General features: G+C 42.0%; 1 protein-coding gene across 10 annotated transcripts in view; it reads right to left on the bottom strand.

Annotated features, from left to right (window-relative positions):
* Window positions 1-18,308, bottom strand: part of BMPR1B (bone morphogenetic protein receptor type 1B) — a 295,110-nt gene that overhangs the window by 164,038 nt on the left and 112,764 nt on the right. Inside the window, exon 9 of one of the 10 annotated variants that reach the window (XM_075500595.1) lies at window positions 2,593-2,709. The exons of 8 other annotated variants lie outside the window; for them this stretch is intronic. The gene's annotated coding sequence lies outside the window, so the exon portion shown is untranslated. Of the gene's footprint in view, window positions 1-2,592; window positions 2,710-3,864; window positions 3,914-18,308 lie in introns of those variants that run through there. One more of the 10 variants, XM_075500603.1, reaches the window with a different exon arrangement.

The raw sequence follows: 18,308 nt of genomic DNA, 5'->3' as shown, positions 1-18,308 counted from the left end.
ACACACTTTTTCTTGTTTGGGGTGTTTTTTGGTTTTTGTTTTTGTTTTAAACAAAGACCTTGGAGGTCTTTCCCTTGGTTTTGCTTTAATTTAACCTTAAATAAAAAGACTTGTGAAATTCACATTTATATCCCAGAAGCCAGTTCTTGGCAATTTGCAGCTATTTTTACCCAGCAACATCTGAAAAATGCATATGTTGCACAAGTTTATGTGAGTGCTCCATTACAATAAACCAGTACCCTGAAAAAGTCAAAAGGACCAAAAATTCAGCACATTAGTATACTTATTGTCTATCCTGAATAGAGAGGAGAGCTCTCCGTAACCACAAGTGCTGTCCTCCAGCTCAGTTCAGAAATCCCTTTTTGCCTACTCTGAGAGGACCCGAGGCACCCTGTGGTACATTCATTGCAGAGACCCAGTTGTATGCCCCAGTAGCAGTTAACCCCACTGAGTAGGATCCTTTTCTGAAGTACCAGATAGCCTTTTATTTTACACTAATGTCTTAGCTTAGTTTTTCCTTGTAGTTCACAGCATAAAAGGAGACAGTAGAAAACTGAGGACAAGTAGAAACCCAGCTAAGACTTGGTTTCCTTTACAGTTCCTTCAAAACTAGCAAGACGAAATATAAAGTTTCGCCTTCTTATCTAGAATATGTAAATTTTTCAGATTCTGATCTCGAGCTGACTTCCACCAACAAGAGCGTCACGGCTGCATGGGGAGCTGCTGCTGTCCATCTGCTTTACACTGACACAAGATCGCAATCAGAACTGGGTCATCTCACCTTTGAGTTTGCCACACATAAATTAAGAGATCACACACAATAGTGCTCGTGCTAACTGAAATCTAACTTACAGACATAACAATATTTTTAGTCTTTTCTCTTCCACCCACTGTTGTGAAACTTATCTACATAAATGAAAGAGGAATTTCTTTATACTTGCTCTTTCCTTTATGAAACAGAGGAACACCCATGCAGCATGTTTGCCCATATGTCTATGGAAAATAGACCAAATATATCTCTAGTATATAATACTAGAGAATTTTAATAGCTAATAAGCTATTAAAATACAGGGAATACATTTTCCATTATTCAACTGTTACAAGTTTGTGTACCTAATACTGCATTTAACATAATTACAGGCATTATAGTAGTCACTTGAATATGCACTGCCTAATAATTACTATGGCGGGTTTATACATTTCACTATTCATGAGATGTCTGTGTACATCCTCATGGATGACATAAGGATTTCAAAATCCAGCCACTAGAAGAAGCACGAATAGCGTAACGTGCCAAGTTGCCGTTTGCTACTGCACTATTCCCTTATGCGTACAACCACAAATAACTGGTATACTGGGCATCACTGAGAGGCAGCTGCGCTCTGCTCGTTCAAATCAAGCAAGTCCTAACAGGAAGAACAATCCAATGACGCCAGCAACTCAACACGAAGTGCTGACTTTGAATATATTTTAGCAAGATGTTCATGGCTGGAAAATAACAGCGGGGGATCCCTGAAGGTTTCAGGCTAATTGGTAGATACCTTTCAATGTCAGAAAAAACTGAAAGTGCAAAACCTGACCCTTGTTGTTCTGAATACATACATGCCACATTACTGAACTTCAAACTGGTACCTCAACCAAAATGATATGCCAAACGCAGTTTTAATACAAAAAGCATGAAAAAAGACAGCACTGCTAGACTCAAGCTTGAGCAGCATATACCAGCTTATGTCCACAGCTCCAAGTGACTGCAAATGTTAGCTCATCCACGCATACGCAACTCGGGTACATTTCCTATGTCCTCTACCATTGTTTTCTTAGTCACAAGAAACACAAAAGAAATAACATATTACTTGGGGAATCAAATTTTTCCATTCAGTTTATAGAATCAGTATTCTCTCTCACCTCTTTTTGTAACTCAGTTATGTTTTAGATTTACAGTATAGAGAGTGTGTACCAAAAGACAACAGATGACAAGTCAGCTGAAGCAAAAGATAGCTCCCACGTGGGTCCTTGTTTTAAAGGATATATAACTGAGGAGCTCAGTTCTACAGGATAGATTTACTGCATTTGACTCCCGCAGGCGAGTAGTTCTTAAGTAGACAACAGTCATACAGTTGGACCAGTAGGATGTCCTTACTTTTCAGTGCTCATCTTCTCAACGTCTTAGAGGAGGTTTGACTATGAGCAAACACTATCCCTTCCAAAGTCAATGTGTTTGTTAGCCACAGAACTAAATGGAGTATGATTAAAACAGTCTTTGTTAAATGTCAGCCAAGACAATGAAAGCCACCACTCAAAGACCAGCACGAACAGTAAGTGACACATCTGCTGTCTCTGAAGAGATGTGCTCAACAGAATTCTGCAGTTCTTGGGCCACCTGGTGTGATCTGGTTTACATGCATAATGGGAACCATCAGGTTTTTGGAGCACATCACTCATGGGGACAAATATGCAATAGCCTCTGGTCCATGGCCAGACTTCCCTAACTCAGGGATTTACTTTGCTTGCCCTGAGGACAATAAAAGCATAAGCTACTCAGGAGTGGAAGGAGGCTTTCAGGCTCTTCCAACTGTGATAGTACAGATGTACCTAAAGGGACGAAGAGCTGACTTGGTTCCAGCTGTATTTCCTGCATTAAACTCGCACAGAGAAGCAAACCCAACAGGGAAGTCACGGGCAGCAGGGAAATCAACAGTTTAGTCCTCCCTGCAAAAGAGAGGCAGATTTTCGGACAGGGCACCGGCTGTGAAGCCAAGCTTCATATTACAAGCAAGAAAACCACTTCCTGTTTTTTGATCTTCCCATTTGAGGAAAAGAGCACTTGCTAAATATGGCATCAAAGACATTCTTATTGTCATCATTACTTCCACCTGTTCACTGAAACACAACTCTACATACCAGCTAAAACCTCACACCCTGGGTGGCAATCGTGTGCGCTCTTGGTTTGATGCTACGACATGAGCGGTCTCGGTCACATCTTGAGGACTATTTTGCATGAGAAGCTGTTCTGCCATAGAAGTAAAAGGTTTGCACTCTGTCCTATAAAGTCCAAGATAGGACAGTAAGCATGCTAGCTAAGAGCCTATATTATGCAGAGTTTTCTTTTAAATTTTGAGAAAAGTATCTATTTCAAAGAAAGTCAGTATGACTAAACATACACAACCGTTTTAGGATTCCTCTGAAGATCTCAGGGCCGCTACCAAATCAACACCTCCTCTGCCTCTCCAGAAAAGCACCCTCTACATACATATCCTATATATTGCTGTGATTTTTCAGTTGTTCAAATTTTCTATTCAGATAGGAATTTTTAGAAGGTTGTGGGTTGGGTTCTTTTTTGGGGGGTAAGGTGTTTTGGGTTTTTTTGTTTTGGTTTGTTTGTTTGGTTTTTGGGGTTTTTTTTGTTTGTTTTTTTTTAAACAAATAAGATAAGACCTTTATTGGAAATTAATATCTATAACCATTGCTGCTCCCACTGAATAAAATCAGATCAATAAAATGAACAGACAAGCAAACAAAAAAATGCAGTGAAAGTGAAACTAATGACTGGAAAATCATCATAATAGTCATATAATAAAACTTTTACCAACTGTTCAACTAACTTCTGATTTTTTTTTCTTCAAAAAGTTAAACAGGAATACACTAAAGTACATAATGGCATCATTTTTGCTTCCATAAATCTCCATCTTCAGTAAAGTCCATAAGTTACCTGCATCATGAAACCTCAGCAAATCTGGCAGTGAACATAAAATTTGAGTTCTTTCACATCAAAAATCATTACAAAAACCCCCAAACCATCTGAAGTAATCTATATAAACTGTTTCAAATAAACCTGGTCACTTGAAAATAAGCAGGATCACTTACTCGAAAATGCCTGGTTCTTTAGACTCTGGCTGAACCCAGAAGAACGCACTGCTATTTCACAAGCCTGGCAGCCAAGTGACCCACAGGGCAGCCTAGGAAGACTGGTGGAGCTGCTTTGCCTGCAGTGATTTTTCAGCGGGAGCAAACTGCATCTGAACTGCCCACTAAACTCTGAGTGGGCAAGCACATCACGTAGTACAGGGAAGGCGACTAATTGGTAGAGGACATGAGAGCCTTTCAAGGAGAGGGAAAATTCATGGCCAGATGAACATCTCTTATTCTTCTGCTCCCCTACTCCATGCTCTCCTCTTCCCTTTCACATTAATAGAAAATATCAAGCTAACAAGGCAGTGCAATATATCACAAAGCAATTGTGTCACAGGACATACATCTCCCTGTCGAAATAAGGCCACATTTTGTTTCAGTGATACACCACAGCAATAACAGATTAGTCAACATACAAAATCCTAACAATGATAATGCAAAAATAACACAAGACACGTGTTGGCTGATGTTCCCTGTAGTCTTTGTGTAAAAAAGATGTTGGAAAATGTGTAGACAGGACAGAGCTCTAAGATGTCAGGCTCTAGCCATATCCATACACAGACTTCACGAGAACGTGGAGCCAACAGTTTTGCAGTCAAACCGCAGCGTAGCCTCCTCTCCAGGCTCTTGCCTGAACATAATGATCTTGAAAAACGTGGCTACTGACACCCTGCTTTGTGACTCACTGAAGTATTTTGAGCCTTTGAATCACCCTGGGAAATCACATCTGGAAGCGCACTACAACAAGCTATTCCGATCTAGAAGACAAGCACTAACCAAAAGCAGAAACCATTATCGACTGGTTTGCTACGGGCAAGCTATTCAAAACACGGTATTGGGTCTAAATCAAACCGCTGAGTCCTGACTAGCTTTTCCCACACATTGAAAGGATCCACATGCATTCCAGCCCTATCCCTAAGTTCAGCCCTTCCCTGTCCAATGCTGTCTTTTATATTCTGTATTTTCCTCCTTCCAAATATCAACTGCAGCAACGTGAGTAGAAAATTCCTACAAAATAGAAATACAACACTGGCAGATGGTGCGCATGAAACAACTGAACACTTTCTTCCTTCTTTATTAATTACACTGGAAATAATTTATCTTGGCAGTGTCTTTTCAAAACTGTACTACCAATTCCCAAACTTTCTTTGGTGATGAAGCCTCGTTAGATCTAGAGTTGCTTGTACTCCACCTCTCCTGTTTCCCTGAGGCTTTTCATCTTCACACCTAAGTTAAACAGAGCACCAAACTTGTACTTCAGCAAGTTTCTCTCATGTGTTTCTTACATGCACACAATCTTTAGGGTGTTTTCTTCCTTTAAAAGAAGCCAGACTATATTGTTATTATATTAAAAGCTTATCTAGTGTTTGTTGCTTCAGTGCTCTAATCTTTAAATGGTGTTTACTAAGCAGCTGACTTTTAATTCTGTGTTCACTGACAAAAAAAAATGCTGTGTATTTATACAGCATTCAGCTTTATTCCCCTCATATTTTAAAATTAAGCCTGCAGAACAAAAATACATATTATTCAGTCCGTGTCACTGCTAAAAACAAGCTGTGCTGTGCTCTAAGTGCCTGATTCATCACTTGCTGGTACATCCTTTCATCACTTTTAAAATTAGCATGCAATAAGATGCTCAAGTTTTACACGCTTGTTTCCCCCATGCACGCTGAAGTAACTACACAGGCAGCAGAAAACCAGGCCAAGCTGCATTATGCATCCATACGTGCCCCTCTGAACGCTGCCACTCGCAAGAAACCTTTTTATATTTGAGCAGGTCACCCTTCCCCTTACATCTACCCTAAAAAAAGCTGGATTCGTCCTAAGGCTGCCCGAGGTCACTTTGCACTGCAGCAACATACCGTGAGCCCCAGGACACAGCTCGCCCCTAGGGCAGGCAGCACCCGCGGGAGGCAAGCGGAGGTACGGCTGCTGCCTACTGCTGCCCGCCAGCACCCCACCTCTGAGCCGCCGTCGGCCGCTACAGGCTGTGGCGTCTAGCTGGCTCTCAAAAATCACGGCAAAAGTGTTCTGAGCGCATTATTTCACATCTAATGTTCCAGGAGCACTGAGGAGTTCAGGAGTCCCGTTCAGCAGCGCCCATATATAAGCCGACGTGTACGCAATGAGTGCCAGATTCCCCCACAAAATATTTGGATTTGTGGCTTTTTACCAACTCCACAAAACAGGAAGCAAGAAAAAATAATTTTATGCCACAGATCCTGAAAGAGACAGAAGCTACCTTGATGGTGAAGCTTTTGTTTTCATTTTAAGGGCCTACATGAAAGACCTTTACGAAGGCACGGATGGCAAGGCACAGAGCGGGGCTTAGGCATTGGCATCCAATTGTAACCGTTTTTTCCTTCAAATAGGAGGCGGCACCACTGGAACAAGAGCTTGTGGCACTTTGCAATGGTCCCTGCTTTATTCAGCAAGGAAGCCATGTTTAATTAAACGAGACAAAACAGATACTTCATCATTTTAGCTGGAAAAGCGGGCACAGGGGCTCCGCTAGCATGGGGATAGCCAACTGGGGCTTCCCCGCTCGCTGGCAGCCCATAAAGCTGCTGCTGGGGGGCCCTGGCATTGTATTCAAAGCCACTTTTAAGAGCCAATATGGTAAGCTGTGCAAGATATGATGTGTAGGGAGCCCCATAAAAACCTTTAATGGAAACAGTGGGCCTGTGTTGGAAAAAGTTTCAGGAGCCGCATACACCAGTATAAAGAGTTCGGCTCCCGTAAGGCACCGCAGCCAGACCGAGCGTACAGGCTCCCGTAGCCCCAAAACTCACTGCGGGCTTCTGGGATGCCATTTTCCGTAAGGAAGTTTGCAACGTCAAGTCACAGTTCATACAGGGAACATTGATATAATGATAACAGAACACTTTTTTTTCCTCCTCTTTTTGATGTTAAACCATATGAGGCAAGGTGGGTAGGTTAGCCAGCTAGAAGCCTATCAGTAAGCCAGGACTGCAGAGCAAGCTTCCTGGACTACGTGCTCTGGGAGGGCAACATGAATCTAACGGGGATACACAGCTGCCGCTGGGATGGTACCCTTCAAGGTCCCCTTACCGAATTATTGTTAGATAAAGAGCTATCAGTTATAACTCCCACTAGATGACAGGCAGTCCGAGGCTGTCTCAAGGAGGGATACGCACTACACTGAGGGTCTTTCTACCTCTTCTTTCTTCCATTATGTACACATGTAATGACCCTTCTCTTTAAGCAAAAGCTCTGCAGATTTCTGCTACCGTCACCTGCAGTGCCAAGTATTAGCCATTTCCAGACGGAGGGGGAAGGCAGGACCCCGCGCTCCGAAGAGCATTACAGAAGCATGTATGGGGATGGAGCGGTTATCGAGCACCCCTGACTCTTCATTTGCTCCTACTCCCGGACCCCAGTGACGCGGGTGCAGCCGCTCTGCCGTACGAGGACCTGCTGGTCAGCTGCACCAGCTACTCAGGATCCCAGCGTGGAAAAATGCTGCAGGACTGCAGGGAGCAGAGGCACTTCTGCTTCAAGGAGCCTCATTAGAAACAGATTCCCTGGATATACAGGCCTGTGCTTATGACACTTTCCCTACCACGTCATCCAAAACCCCCTTACACAGTTCACCAGCACAACATAAGCGGCAGAATGTGACTATCACTGTGTAATTGACTATCACCCAGAATATATTTCTTGCCTGTTTACCTAAGTTCTTTACAGCTTCCCCTAGCTACTCAGAGCAACCACCACTTGACCAGCCTGAGGAAAAAAAAGCAGCAGCTCTAAGCAGGCCAAGAGAAGAACACTACCAGAAAGAAGTCCTTACACACTGGACCTGGAAAAAGCTGCTCTCTGATAGCTAAATATGAATTGTGTGCAATTGTGTGCAATTCTGTACAAGCATCCACAGTTAGAATGTGGACCACCCACTGCTACAGATTAGATCTTCATTTCTAAAAACAATATGAAACCTGGAGCATCGAAAACACTGCTTGAACCAAAGTTTTTTTTATATTCATGTACAGTAATTGCACTTTCACTCCTGCTTTGAAGGATTAAAAGCACTAATGTGGTCACTAGGGAATCTCATCTGTTTAAAGCCAGAAACAATCAGAATCCACAGAGGAAGGAAGGAAAGAATTAATACGATCACCTTTTCTTGATGCTTGTTTTGTGTGTAAGGACTAACACATTGCCCAGTTTTCCACTCAAACTACCATTTCACATTGGCAAAAAAAAAAAAAAAGGTCTTTGGAAAACAGTGAATGACTTTTTCATGACCGAGTATCTGGTTTATATTTGAACATACAGGAAATAGATTCTCCTAATCAGCTCTTTTTACCTACTGCCAAAAATATGAGTGCAGCTTTACAGCCAAAGCAAGCTGTTACCCACTCCTTTTATAATTCACTCCAAACCCCTACATTAATGCAATATTGCAAATGAGCACTTAAATGCAGCAGAAGCAGGAAACACAAATGATAGGGTCCCTCTGACACGTGAACACGTCCCTACAGACTTCCTATTGTAGACCATTCTTACGCTAATTTTTCCCAGCACAATTAAATTTTATTAAAACCTACAAGTAAATCCTATCTAAAACCACACATACTAAATGTAGGAAGTTTCATCTGTCCCTAGTAAACTCTCTAAGAAAATACAATTTCAAAACTTCTGTTTGCATACAGTATCATTCTGTTGATACTCTTATCTGCTTACAAAAAACGAAGTTTTCACACATTCTGGTTAGTTTAAATGTGTTCTCATTTTCCAAAACACTTTTTTTTTTTTTTTTTTCTTCCAACAGAAAATACTTGTTTGGCCATTTGTCCTGGAAAATGGCTCTTGCACCTTATTTAATGCCCCATCACTGTACAGATGGCTTGTGTATGTGCAAGTAATCAAAAGAAACCTACATATCAAATTTATTGTGTATGTGCCAAGGAACCGCACAATCCAACACACAGTAAATTCACAATATTTAGAGCGCTTCAGATTCACTGCCCAGGTACAAGCCACGTGGCCAGCCCTACAAAAACGTGACTTACTAAAAGTAAGTCTTACTAAAGTAGACTTTAGTAAGACTTACTAAAGACCAGCTACCAAACATGGATGCTTGCCATGCAACTGGAACAAGTATTTTATCAGAATCGGTAAGAGATAAAGCTCACGGCATCTTTAATACTGTTAAGTGACAGATGATTGATCCATTTCCATTTCCTCTGCCAGTCAAGGAGGAATTCCCCAAGGGATGGAGACATTCACATGCACATGAGGAACACTTTCATTCTGACTTAAAGCAGGCAAGATCAAAAGAACATTCAAGATATATAATTTGGAGAAAGAGAAATTAGAAATAAGCAGCCCAGGTTTGAAAAATACGACAAGTGTTTTAACAAAAACACAGCACAATAGCTAATGTATTGTGACAAAGCAGAAAACACTCACTTCCTAAGACAGGGCACCTGAACAAACATTTATTATCCTGACCCAAGTGCAACCAAAGAGTTCCAGAGTTTATATGCTAATGTACTTTACTTCAAAGATTTCCTTAAGCTACATCAGAAGGCAAAATCTCTAATGCCAAGAATTTTAGCACTGAAGAAAAGAGGACTGACAAACTGTTGTGCTGGCAAAAGGAAAAGACACTGAGAAGTGTTCAAAGATGCAAAACATTTATTTTTCTTGAAGTGGACTATTGCTGTGTTCTGTAATTGGAAAACCTGTACCTACATGAGCTTTGTTCCCACACAGGACAAAACAAAACCTGCTAAAAATTTCTATTTCCTAAGATACTCCCTGACAGCCACTGCTACCCTTCTAAGTTTCTAAATTGCTTTGTGTTACCGGGTGCTTGCAAATCAGAAATTTGATCTTCTGGCACCTGGCAAAAGAGAGATGCAGCTGAAGCATTACAAAGAAAAGGTCCTGTGGCCACACTTTTTACTGGCAGAAGGCTCAAGGCAGCTGCTGGGACTGTTTAGAGGGTTACTTGAAAGATGATTTTAAAAGTAAATAAAAGGAGAGAATCAACTTCACTAACTCAGGATTGCTACAGAAACTTGCTGGGATGATTCGCATGACAGTAATGTGGGAAGTTATAATGTTTCAGAAAACAGAGTGGGCATTAATACATGGTTCCGTGGCTGATGTCACCACCACAGTTTTGGGTTTTTCAATAATGGGATGGCCTACACAGCACCAGGCTTGCTGGCATCAGATGGGATTCACCTTTCTCAAAGGGGGAAGAGGGCCTTTGCTCATGAGCTAGCGGGGCTGAGTGACAGAGCTTTAAACTAGACTTTAAGGGGGAGGCTTGCCCATGACAAGCTGCAGGATGACGCACCAAGGTTAGAGGGACAGGGTGCTAGTGAGGGCCCTCAGCCTGTGCTCAGCTCTGAGACATGCTGAGCACACTTGAAGTCTTAAGGAGATAAGCCAGGGGCTCCTGAGGTAATAGGAGCCAACAGGGAAACACCAGTGAAACACCTGAAAGGAATTAAGGTGTGTTCCTCTAAGAAGGTGACACAGCTGACAGCCCAGCTGAAGTGTCTCTACACCAATGCACGCAGCATGGGCAACAAACAGGAGGAGCTGGAAGCCACCATGCTGCCAGAAAACTACAACCCTAGTTGCCATTACTGAAACTTGGTGGGATGAACCTCATGACTGGAGTGTGGCTGTTGATGGCTACAGGCTGTCCAGAAGGGACAGGCAAGGAAGGAGGGGCAGAGGGGTTGCCCTCTACATCAAGAAATGGACAGAGTGTGAAGAGCTGTCCCTCAAGAATAGCCATGAGCAAGTTGAAAGCTTATAGGTAAGAATTAGAGACCGAGGCAACAAAGGGAACCTTGTGGTTGGTGTCTACTACAGGCCACCCAATCAAGGGGAGCCAACTGATGAAGCCTTCTTCCTCCAGCTACAGGAGGCTTCACGCTTGCAGGCTCTCGTCCTGCTGGGGGACTTCAGCCACCCCAACATCTGCTGGAAAAGTAGCACGGCGAGCTGTAGGCAATCCAGGACACTCCTGGAATGCACTGAGGATAACTTTTTAAGCCAGGTAATAGACACCCCTACCCAAGGGGATGCAATACTGGTCACCAACGCAAGCGAGCTAATCGGTGACATCAGGATTGGAAGCAGCCCGGGCTACAGTGATCATGCACTGGTGGAGTTCACAGTCCTGAGGGATATGGGTCAGGCAAAGAGTAAAGTCAGGACCCTGAATTTTAGGAAAGCAAACTTCCAGCTCTTCAAGGAGTTAGTCAATAGGACCCCCTGGGAAACTGCCCTCAGGGACAAGGGAGCAGAACAGAGCTGGCAGATCTTTAAGGACACTTTCCATACAGCACAAGAGCTCTCAATCCCCAGGTGTAAGAAATCAGGAAAGGAAGGCAAGAGACCAGCATGGCTCAGTCAAGACCTGCTGGTCAAACTAAAGGGAAAGAAGGAAATGCACAGGCAGAGGAAGCAGGGACAGGTATCCTGGGAAAAGTATAGGGACACTGCCTGGTTGTGTAGGGATGGGGTCAGGAAGGCCAAGGCATGGCTGGAGCTGAACTTGGCAAGGGATGCAAAGAATAATAATAAGGACTTCTACAGGTATGTCAGCTAGAAAAGGAAGGTCAAAGAAAGTGTACCCCCCTGATGAGCAGACTGGCAAACTGGTAACAATGGACAAGGAGAAGGCCGAGATACTCAACAACTTTTCTGCCTCAGTCTTCACTGGCAACCTCTCTTCCCACACCTCTCAAGTAGATAGACCGCAAGGCAGGGACTGGGGGAACAAAGCCTCTCCCACTGTAAGGGAAGATCAGGCCCGTGACCACCTGAGGAACCTAAATATACATAAGTCTATGGGACCTGATGAGATGCATCCCAGAGTCCTGAGGGAATAGGTAGATGTAGCTGCCAAGCCACTCTCCATGATAGGATATTTGAAAAGTCATGGCAGTCAGGTGAAGTCCCTGGTGACTGGAAAAAAAGGAAACATGGCACCCATTTTTAAAAAGGGTAGAAAGGATGACCCTGGGAACTACTCATCTGTCAGCCTCACCTCTCTGCCTGGGAAGATCATGGAACAGATCCTCCTAGAAGCTATGCTAGAGCACATGGAGGACAGGGAGGTGATTCGAGACAGCCAGCATGGCTTCACCAAGGGCAAGTCTTGCCTGACCGACCTAGTGGCCTTCTATGATGGAGTGAGTACATCAGTGGACAAGGGAAGAGCTACGGATGTCATCTATCTGGACTTCTGTAAAGCCTTTGACACGGTCCCCCACAACATCCTTCTCTCTAAATTGGAGAGATACATATTTGATGGGTGGACTGTTTGGTAGATGAGGAATTAGTTGGATGGTCGCATACAGAGGGTAGCAATCAATGAATCAATGTCCAGATGGAGATCAGTGATGACTGGTGTCCCTTAGGGGTCCATGTTGCGACCAGTGCTGTTCAATATTTTCATCAACGACATAGACAGTGAGATCAAGTGCACCCTCAGCAAGTTTGCAGATGACACCAAGATGAGTGGTGCAGTTGACACACCTGAGGTATGGGATGCCATCCAGAGGGAACCTGGACAAGCTGGAGATGTGGGCCCATGTGAATAAGGCTAAGTGCAAGGTCCTGCACCTGGGTCAGGGCAACCCTCTGTATCAATACAGGCTGGGGGATGAAGGGATTGAGAGCAGCCCTGCGGAAAAGGACTTGGGGGGGTACTGATGGATGAAAAGCTGGACATGAGCCAACAATGCGCGCTCACAGCCCAGAAGGCCAACTGTATCCTGGGCTGCATCAAAAGCAGCATGGCCATCAGGTCGAGGGAGGTGTTTCTGCTCCTTCTACTCCACTCTGGTGAGACCCCACCTGGAGTACTGCAACCAGCTCTAGAGACCTCAGCACAGGAAAGACATGTAGCTGTTGGAGCGGGTCCAGAGGAGGGCCACAAAAATGATCAGAGGGACGGAGCACCTCTCCTACAAGGACAGGCTGACACAGTTGGGGTTGTTCAGCCTGAAGAAAAGAAGGCTCCAGGAAGACCTTATTGCAGTACTTAAAGGGGGCCTATAAGAAAGATGGGGACAAACTTTTTAGCAAGGCCTGTTGCAATAGGACAGGGAGTAATGGTTTTAAACTAAAAGAGGGTAGATTTAGACTAGATAAAAGGAAGAAATGTTTTACAATGAGGGTGGTGAAACACTGGAACAGGTTGCCCAGAGAGGTGGTAGATGCCCCACTCCTGGAAGCATTCAAGGTCAGGTTGGATGGTGCTCTGAGCAACCCGATCTAGTTGAAGATGTCCCTGCTCATTGCAGGAGGGTTGGATGAGATGACCTGTAAAGGTCCCTTCCAACCCAAACTATTCTATGATTCTATAAAAGAGGAGAGTAGTTGGCTTTGGATGGGAGGGAGGGTCTTTCATGTTACAGGTATAGCTTCCTCCTTCTCAGACAGATGACCAGGAGCACACATGGGTCGGGATGTAGGGGACGGATTTGGTCCCCATGCAGCAAGCATACGGGCAAGGGTTCCAAATCCAGGGTTGGGATACCAACCACTCTTGATTTGTGGCTTAGACAAGTCAAAACAGTGAAGCTAAAGATGAAAACAAGATCGTGCTCAGTAATGCTAAGGATAGTGAGGTCTTTTTCAGAGGTATTGGCCACAGTGGTTATCAACATTACAAGATGGACATGATCTAAGAGCAACGCAGAAAACACATTAAGTTTCTAACACATAGATTACATAAAGACAGAAGGCACCATTCTAATCACGTAGTGATAGTCCTTAATTGTACACTGTACCAGAAAAGCAAGATAATACATTGCTACCACAGTAAGATGAGGTACCACTTGTTCATTTCTCACTGTGAATAAACAGGCCCTGACGGCATGTGGCATAAATGCTAACAGGCTTGGATAAAGCCATCTCTGCTTCATTAGTAGCTTTTAATAAGTTCTATAGTACCAAGGACATTCCAAAAAACTGGAAGATAGGTAATGTTGTGTCAACATTGAAAGAAGGACAACCCAAATAACTTACAGGCCATACATAACCTGACATCGATCCAGACAAGGAAAGGAAATATTTTCAGGGGATTCAACTGATACAGAACCAATGAACAGTTATTAAATTAATGCCAGACATCATAGATTTATGGAAAATAGATCTAGTGAAACAAAGTAGGTTTCATTCTCTGATGAGTATAACAAATCTACTGGATTAAATAAGGGCTTACAAATAAAGCACATCAATATTTGTGAGGCATTTCAGTTGGTACTATCCAAAATTCTGATCAAAAAAGTTGATGCTAAAAATAACTAATAAGCACCTATTCAAAAGACTGGCTTATCTCAGAGTCATCACCAATGTAGAACCAGGCTCTACTAGTACCATCTGTATGAAGCAAGCTTCTGCAAGAACATGTATTAGTCCAGTAGTGTTCAACAACAAGCTGAAGTGTTTCTACACACAGCATTATCGACATCAAAATCAGCTTCAGAAGTTGTGGCCCACCTTTAAGTGATATTTTAAAGTCAAAGAGAACACAACAAAAGCTTTGTAGTAAGCAACTAAAAGTTCAACTTCTTTAACTCACAGAGAAGCTCCGAGAACAGACTTTACTGCAGTTTCCAAGTGCCTCCATTGGAAGATAACACCAATCTTACTTCAGCTGATGAAGGCATAAAGAACCCTCAGCTATGGATAGAAGTTCCAGAAAGGATGATTAATCAATGGTCTAAGTTACCAAAGCCAGTCATGTTGGATTCTTCAGCTCTTGATACCAACAGATTGAGTCAGAAACCTTTCCACAATATATACAACGACAAAGTACAAATTCACATTAGTCACATACCCTATATTAAGACAATAAATTGTAAGTGCAAGAAGTACAATACCCTGTGATATACAGGAGGATCAGTCAACTTTTTCAACAAATCCTTCTGATCTTACTTTCTTTGACTGTATGAATGATCCAAAAAAAAAAAATAAAGGCACTTGAAGTTAAAAGGCAAGATCCTTTAGGCAACAGCTGTATTTTTAATCCTTACAAAAGAAAGTTAACATTAACATTGCCTCAACAGTGAAAAGGTTTTATTTATACAAATAAACACGAAAAAGGCACACCATTCTTCTCTTTCATTTACTGTATTGTCTTGAATACTTACAGACTGCTTGACTTGCTGTTGCTGACAGGAGGAGAATGAAGTAGAATGTGTCCAGTACAGTACAACATGAAACTGATAACATTATCCTACTTGAATGTCAAGTTTGCTTTGGTAGCGCATGAGTGATATGAAGCCAGAGGGGAAAAAAAATAATCAGCAACAACAAAAATCCCCGAGACACTTAGGGAACAAACAACAGCTAAACCAAGCTATTGATCTCAGGGAAGATATCAGAGTCAAATTTAATCATATGCTAAGCAAAAGCAAGCATGTCTCAGGCAAAGTGGATTACCTTTGCAAGTGAGCAAGCACTGAAAGGAAAGTTTACTCAGTTCCTTTACGTACTCACAGACTGGAAATACAGCTTGGAAAGGAGCACTGTTGATAAGAAAAAAAACACAGCAGGGGAAAACCTCCAAAACAGACAGGAAGACAGGTGGCAGTATAAACTGGTAGGAAGGCCAGTACTGGATAGGAAAAGGTCAGAAATAAAATATTGCACGGCTTGAGAAACGTAGCTGGAGGAACAAATCGTACAATTAGATCAAGGAGGAAGGTCAGAGCAGAGTTGCTAGAGCACTTCACTACTTTCTCTTCTATCAAAACCACACAGGGTTTGTCAAAGTTTGCACAATGCCTGCTGATCACATACAGGATAAACAGCTTGCCAGGCAAGTGTCCGAATAAAACAAATCTTGCTGTGCTTCTGTTTGTTCAACACTACTGCCTGCATCAGGAGCTGGAAATGTTACTTTTAGAAATCACAGCAAAATGTCGTCTTCTAGGATAAGGGTAACATCCTTGTCGCTAACTGATGGAATTAATAACACCAAACTATTGCCAAAAAAACCCCAGAAAAGCTGCAGTGTCAATGAAGCTGCACTTACATGTGAAACCTTTGCTTTGCATGAAGTAAAATGCCAAATCCCTTCCAGCCGGTGTGACACAGACATAATCTACTACTAGCTCTGATACAGCTAGTAATGAAGAAGGTCCATGAGGAATGAGAAAATTCTTTATGGAAACCAAAGACACTCAGATGAGCTTCATACCACCTGATATCCTAATGCTGGAGGAAAAAGTTGCCTGTCCAGGTATCTTGAAAATTGGTTTTGGTTTTGAATAGCTTAGGTGACCTGTGGCTAGGTCACTTCAATATAACAACACTTTTCACAGTAAATTTCGCTTCATGTAATAATAATGTGACCTTTACTGAGCAAGCAACGTGTAGCCATTTCTTCATGGTCCACATTTACCACTGTATGTGACAGTTTACTACACGAGGAGCTTGACTAATTACAACCATCATCTAACCCGTTTCACTGATCAGCAGAGTTCTTGTGTAAATACCATCTTTATATATACACTAGCCTTTTTAGCAGATGGAATATTCCTTTTCACTTCCTGAATTCAGTGACAACCTGCCTTTTTTTTTTTTTTTAAATACAGACTACTTTGCAGTCTTGAAGGTTCACACAAAAAACAGAGAATTTGTTTCTTTATAAACATACTCAAACATTTCTGTATGAACTTGGTCAACAGTCTGCACAAAGTGTCAGATAATAACAGTACTTTGGCCAGGACTAGCAGCAGGACAATGTGATGTTAGAAGAGAATCAACTTAAGGAAAACCAGAGGCAAACAAAGCACAGTATGCATTGATGAAGGATTCAGAACAAATGTGAAACTGGCACTGAAGATCTCATGTAACAGTTCTGATGTTTGGTTACGCTCCTACAAATAACATCTCAGTTAGCTATACGATAGCCCAAGGATTACAACCCAAACTACTGAAAAGGCAGAGTCCTTGTCCTGTATCATCTTCTCATAAAAAAAAAAGCTCCAACCTAGAAACCCATTCACTGGCTCTCTCAGTGTGCTGTGTCCAGTTGAGGTTTGCTCGCTCACCGTCACTGCAGTTCACACAAATTGAGCCTTACCAAAAGCCACCTTGTCCAATCTGTCAATATTTCTCCATCAGATGAGCACACGGGGGAACTTTCTTTCAGAACTATCTGCGCTACAGAATTCCTCTGGGCCAAAACATCAAGGAGTGGTTTTGCACTTCAGCATAAATCATAAGAAACAATACACATTCTAAACTGAAATCTCTCATGAGGAAACATTAAAGATAAAGAGGGTACTGTACGAATGCTTTACAAAAAGTGTATTATTGAATTCATGGTACTGCCAAAACTCTGGATAATTTCACTCCTTGACTGTACTCTCAAGTTTCAGCAACGTACAAAGAATTCATTTTCACCTTTTAATCTTATGGATTAAATATGTTTGAGAAAAAATTTGGACCAGAAGAGAGACCTCCCAGTTTATAATTCACATATTAAAGAGGACCTCCTGCTATGAGCAACTATTTCCTAAATGTTGATTTAACAAAATTCATCACTTTAAATGCATGGATTATGATGTTTGCACCAAAATAAATGGTTCCCAGTGCAAAAGCTGCCATGCTTTATGAAATATGAGGGCAGGTGTTTTTATAGGAAAACAAAATATTATGGAACTCTTAAAACAATGAGAAAATTACAGACACCACAAACAAAAACCAAGAAGTCTGCAAAATCTGTTTCTGTGGAAGAGCCTTCCTGCTATTACTAAATATTTTGCCTCTTAATTCTGTAAAGACTGAATAATCCAGAAACACCCAAAGAAAATACAATCATTTTTTTTTCTCCCAGAAATTAACAATAAGTCAGATTTATTTTTTCTTTATTTTTACAATTAGCCTCAAGTGGAAAGCACTATGAAAAAAAGAAACTATGTTTTCTGCTTCTCTGCAAATAATGAAATCTCAACAACCTTTCTACATATATTCTTAACGTATTCTTCTGGCATGCTGTTCAGCAAAGAGTTAACCGATTTAATTGTTATAGATGTCAAGGGATTTGAGGGCAATGAGTTCCTCAAAATGTGCTCGACATTTGGCAGAACTGGACTTTTCTAATGCCTTTCAATTTATTTATGTATTGAATCTTTCCTTCTTGATTCAGTAGATAGTAGAAATTGTCCAATTTTAGGGAACATGATCCATTTGATTTATGGTCTAAAGGGCAAAACCTGGCTACCTTTTATGTAAGAAAAGGGCAGGTGAAAGGCATGGTGCAAGAATTATCTTTCCTTAAACAAATACACTGAATGAAAGGCAGTGAAGTCCAGGGAAATGAAGGCATGGGGAAAAAGTAACACATAAGTGGCAAAACAGTTCTTGTAATAAAGTACCAG

This window comes from Mycteria americana, chromosome 4, assembly GCF_035582795.1.
Source record: "Mycteria americana isolate JAX WOST 10 ecotype Jacksonville Zoo and Gardens chromosome 4, USCA_MyAme_1.0, whole genome shotgun sequence".
In the NCBI taxonomy this organism is placed as follows: domain Eukaryota; kingdom Metazoa; phylum Chordata; class Aves; order Ciconiiformes; family Ciconiidae; genus Mycteria; species Mycteria americana.
This window is presented reverse-complemented; position numbering and strand designations above follow the sequence as displayed.